Consider the following 6,048-nt stretch of genomic DNA (forward strand, 5'->3'; position numbering starts at 1 on the left):
TTTGATTAAGCCATATTATTATAATAAACCAAGTACGTTGAAATTTAATCAACTAATGGCGAATAGCAAAATAAGTGTTCTCAAGAAATTATGTAAATTAATCAAAGAAATTATTGATAAATGAATGAAGGAATGAATGAATGAATGTTTAACGACACCCCAGCACGAAAAATACATCGGCTATTGGGTGTCACACTATGGTAATGCAAACAAATAAGGTGATGATCAACATCAATAAAACAAATTCAAGTTTTAAATAAAAACAGTGTAAAGAACTGTGCAAAAATACAAATATCACAGATAGATACCGACTTTTACTCAAAATTTCAATTTGTGCTGTATTGGCCATTCTCAAAGAGAATTTTACACCCCTGCACCACGGTGAGGTTACAGCAAACCCTAAAAGAACACTGGCCTAAAATTATTTACAATGTCTATCACTACCCAAGTATACATATATATGTGTGTGCGCATCTGATTAGCACATGGTAGTAATTACAATAATGTGACATTACATTACTTTATTCTAATTGTATTTTATTATTGCCTTCATTATTCTATTGTATTTGTATTATACTTTTGTCCCTATTACTGTATTGCATTTGTATTAATACCATTGTACAATTGTCTCCTGTAAACCCTATCTTGTCACTAGTTTATATATCATGTTCCTCATATGCCGCTGTGTAACGGCCTGAGCGTGATACAGTTCTGTTCTGTTCTGTTCAGAAATAATTCGAAGCGTACCTGACAAATTATAACCCTCGTCTGACGTCACAGATAGGACTTCAAGTCTTTCACTGATTTCCTCCGCAGGGACCAGCTGGTCTGCTTGACTCTGGGACTCCGCCATCTTTCTTCGTTTTACTGGTTCACTCTGCAACCATGAACTTTCTATTTATACTTTAATGCTAAACAATCAAATTAAGCTACGCTGATAGTGGGTTGCGGTATTTGAATGGCGATTACATTTTTTTTACTCTCGTTATTTATCTTTTCCCGCTCGATATCAATCTGATTGAACATTTTCTCTTTATTTCAGTTTTATTTCTTTATTATTTGTTTGTCCCACGTTATTTTGCTTTTAGTAATTTTCATTTCAGTTTTATTTCTCATTATTTTAAGTAGGTGTGTGTGTGTGTGTGTGTGTGTGTGTGTGTTGTTTTTTGTTCAGTATTATTTTTTATTTATATTTCCACCCCTCATTATTCGGATATTCAAGGGTTATTTTAAATTTTAGTTTTTGTTATTTCATTTTTAAAAATCTGTACCCAATTTTACTGAATTTTCTCATTTCAGTTCTATTTCTCGTTATTTCATTTATTGCAATTTTATTTACTGTCCTCTGACTTTCATTTCTAGCAATTACAAATTTATTTCTCATTATTTAAATTTTCAAATTATTTATTGTTATGTTAATTTTATTAGCTCCACTATGACGTTCTTCATTGGAGTTTTTCTAACACCGATTCCGATTGAACTATTCTCACACTTGGTACAATAATCCTCACTGGTTCCCTCCACTAACTAGTAAAAAGAATGAATGAATGAATGAATGTTTAACGACACCCCAGCACAAAAAATACATCGGCTATTGGGTGTCAAACTAGTAAAAAGATGTTTTTTATGAATGTGTGAATTGTTAATAAAACCTTTAAAGTCAACATGGAGTTTTGATCAGATAATTCTGAAACTTGGTACTATGATTCTCTGGGTACAGTCGTCTAAAACTAATACAGAGAATTTAGGAATTTTGGAATTTGTATTAAATTTAAATATTTTAAATAAACATGTAACACTGAAAATTTTAAAGTGTATACAGTCCTAGACTTTTATTTGGATAGTTCTGAAACTTGGTGTAAGTATTGTCAGGAAAATTGAAAATGTAAGGATGTCTTCTAGTTTTTTTTACTGAATAATTCCGAAACTTTGTACAAGCATTCTCAGGGGCAGTATTCACAAACCAATGTTTTGGAAAGTCTGAGTTTGTGAAATGTTATTAAATTTAAATATTGTAAATAGAAATTAAACATTGTAACTTGAAAAGTCTGTCATCTCGTAGAGTCTTGATTAAATAGTTCTGAAAGCTAATCCTACGACGCAAGCACTCAACCAACTGAGCTAATCCCGCCCTTTTTATATTGTAGTCTACCTCACATAAAATACATTGTTGACCATTACGAAGCAATCAATGAACTATAAGCAGTCAATGGATAATAATATGAGCAATATTCTCTGAGCTGGGAAAGGGTGATGGGTGGTTTTGGACGATTCCTCACTCTCCTGTCCAACTGATCCCGCAAGTGCTCGATGGGCGACAGATCGGGGCTGTAAGCGGGCCAGTCAAGGGGGACGATGTTGTTCGCTGCAAGAAAGTCCCTACTCTTGCAACATGCGGCGTCGCGTTGTCTTGTTGCGATTTCAGGTTGTTTTGCTGGACAAAGGGCACGGCGTGAGGCTGCAGGATCTCATTCCTGTATCGGACGGCTGTCAGGTTCCCAGTGATCACCACCAAAGGCGTTTTCAACCCATGGGAAATCCAACCCCAGACCATGACTGAGCCACCCTTAAATCTGTCCCTCTCATCAACGCAAGCGTCGGCAAATCTCTCCCCACGACGTCGATACACACGACGTCGCCCGTCCGACCGGAAAAGTGTGAACCTTGATTCATCCGTGAACAGTACACGCCTCCATTGCATCATGCGGAATCTTCCCGGTGCATGTGCACGCAGCCAATTCATTCGACGTAGGGACGACGCGCAATAAAATTGGCCTCTCTCAGCCGATTTCTTACAGTTTTGGGGTGGATGGGACGATTGTGGGTGTCTATGGCTATCCCTACGTTACCGGGTCCTTCCCCAGATTGCTCGATCTATGCTGTATCAGTTTTAACATAACTAAATGACTGGTATTTGATAAACTAATACATAAATAGAAAAGCTAAATTTTGACACAATTCACGCGTTTGAGAGCAAAAATAGACAGCGCTATCAATTATTACAAATGCTCTTTGAAGTTACCTAGACTCTCGGTAATTATGTATTACTACATAGCGAGGCCCTCCACCATATACGAATATATGACAACCAAACACAGGATCATTTCGTTCCGCTTAGTCGGCGATCTATTATTCTGTAACTCTCTCCTTAATCCTCAACAGCCAAGACCATCCGAAACAGGCGCGCTTCGCTTGCGTGCGTGCGTAATACTTTAACATGCTCATATATCACGAAGGTTTCAAACATGTCCGCCCCAGGGTTCAGACTCTGGGAGGCCAGGGACACAATCCGGGCAATTCCGCGCTTCGCTTGATTGACATAATTGACAATACATTCGTCTTTAAAATACTATCGGCAACGACAGTTTGGTCAATCGATACGCGCCGAGTTTAAAGGTGCATACTGTATTAAATCTTTATTGCGGGACAAAAGAGATCGAGTTTTCGAACTTTGAGTTCTTTTGTATAGCAACTCGGCCGGGACCGTCGTTTCAGATCGTAAGATCGAAGTTTTAGAGAGATCGAAGGTGGAGTTATCGACGTTTGACTATATATATATATATACCTTTGTTTGACACCCAACAGTCAATCTGTTTTTGTTTTGCTCGGGTGTCATTAAACATTAATTAATTAATTCATTCATTCATTCAACTCTTATTTTGTAGGTAGATGTGTGTGGGTGTGTGTGGGTGCGCGCGCGCGCGCACGTGTGTATGTGTCGGAAGTAATGCTGAGAACATTTTTTATGGTGTCCTTTTTTCTTGTATTGGTCTATGTGCCCCTTTTCGACTGCTGATTTTAAACGTCATGCATGGCCTTTCTACATGTTACGTAAAGAAAGGGACGTCCAAGTACTCGCACGAATATACATTCAATTATATTCCAAGCTAGAAACGCTTTATTTTATAAAGGTCAGGTTAGGTCAATGAGTTTAACGTGCACATTCAGAACAAGCTCTTGTAGCGCACGGCTGTCCTGGTTACTGGTGTCAGCATCAGCCGGCTCATCCGTCCAGGACAGGAAAGGGGTGAGGTGGGATGGAGGGGGACTGCCTGCACTGGCAGGTGCAAGGGAACACCAGCAGTCCGACCAGAGTCGATAACAGGCGGAGGGTGGTATGGTACTATGGAATTTTGAGTTCCGGAGGATGAAACCAAAGAGAAATGGTGCGCATTTTTGAGAAGGGAATTAGGCGTAATTTTGAATGGTCAGCCAAAACATAAAGGAGGGAGCTACGTATATATACTACTCAAAAGAATTTAAGGGTCAGACGATATTTTCGACATTATTTTCTGAATGTCAATTATATTAGGTAGACCATAATATCACGCATGGTATTGTTCCATTTTGACGAAAGTGGGTCTAAGCAACCCATAAATGAATTAAAATCCACTGTCATTGACACTGTCGACTAGTTCTAATGGCGAAAACATGCTTACATTTGCACGTAAATTAGGGCGAAAGCGAAAGGTCTGCTAAGTGCCCATAACTTGCTTTTTCACAAAGCGCTTCATTTGCACGCTTTGCATGTGTATTCCATGTTCCCAATGCTGAATTTCCGTATAATTGGAGCTTGCGTTCGTGTACGGTGCACACTCCAAATTCGACAATGGTACGACGTCAACTGACTATCGAAGATCGAGGAAGGGCTATTGCTTGGCTTCAGGATGGCAATACGCAAAGAAATGTTGCTCTGAGACTTGGTGTCAGTCGGAGTGTCGTTGGCCGACTGTGGCAACGGTACCAAGCAACGAATTCTGTTCGAAATCGTCCACGTTCAGGAAGACCCCGAAACACTACAAATAGAGAGGACCGCTACATCACCAATATGGCTCTACGTCAACGCACAACCACTGCACGCCGATTACGTGACAATCTGCGGACTGCGACTGGAACTCGAGTGTCTGATCAAACCATACGCAATCGTCTGAGAGCCAATAATCTACGCTGCCGTCGCCAGGCTGTTCGACCACCACTCCTACCACGCCACAGAACGGCCAGACGTCACTGGTGCACACTTCACCTGCGGTGGCAACGTGTTCAGTGGGGTCGAGTGATGTTCACTGATGAGTCCAGGTTTAGTCTACAGTTCAACGACGGTCGGGTTCGTGTCTACAGACGTCCTGGGGAGCGCTTCGCTGACGTTAACGTTAGACAATGTCACCGGTTCCGTGGTGGCAGTGTCATGGTGTGGGGCGGCATCTCTATCCACCACAGGACCCCCCTCTATGTGGTGGATGGCAGTCTGAATGGAATCCGCTATCTGAATGAGATTATCCGGCCGTTGGTTCTCCCAGGCCTTCAGCAGATTGGCGGCGGGGCAGTTTTGCAGGATGACAATGCCAGACCCCACCGCGCCAGGGTGGTAATGGACTTTCTCAGACAACAAGGTATCGCCAGGATGGATTGGCCAGCATATTCGCCTGACTTGGCCCCAATAGAGCATGCCTGGGACGAATTAGGCAGGCCATTCCCCAAGAGTTCTTCAGACGTCTGATCAACAGCATGAGGCAACGATGTGTCGAGTGTATTCGCGCCATATTAAACGAATGTTCTAATGTGTAAAATCCATGTTTAACAACCTTCAACTTTGACAGCATGTCATGTGACTTTCTTGTATACAGTGACGTTTATTTGTGTTTTTTTGTAAATATGGAACAATAAATTAAATTTTTGGTGTAGTTTACATCATCAACCTAATACACTCTGAAACTTATTTGGTTATAAATTTTTGACCCTTAAATTCTTTTGAGTAGAGTAGCTCGTTACGGGTACCTAGATGCTGTTGAAATGTCTCCCTAGGTTGCCCATAGGGCTCTTAAAAGGGCCTGAACTGTTCAGCTCTTATTTTACACAAATACTGCTCAAGTTATATAGAGGGAGATGTGCATTTAACCGTTAAGTCTTAGAATACCTGACACTCTGCTACAACCTGGTGACGTCAGAGATAAAGCTCCAAATGTTCCACGTAAGAGATCAACAGGGATTAACTGGTTACTAGTGTCCGGTGGTTCATTATGGGACTTCGCCATTTTTGTGTGTTATGTT

Source organism: Gigantopelta aegis, chromosome 5 (assembly GCF_016097555.1).
Source record: "Gigantopelta aegis isolate Gae_Host chromosome 5, Gae_host_genome, whole genome shotgun sequence".
Classification (NCBI taxonomy): Eukaryota; Metazoa; Mollusca; class Gastropoda; order Neomphalida; family Peltospiridae; genus Gigantopelta; species Gigantopelta aegis.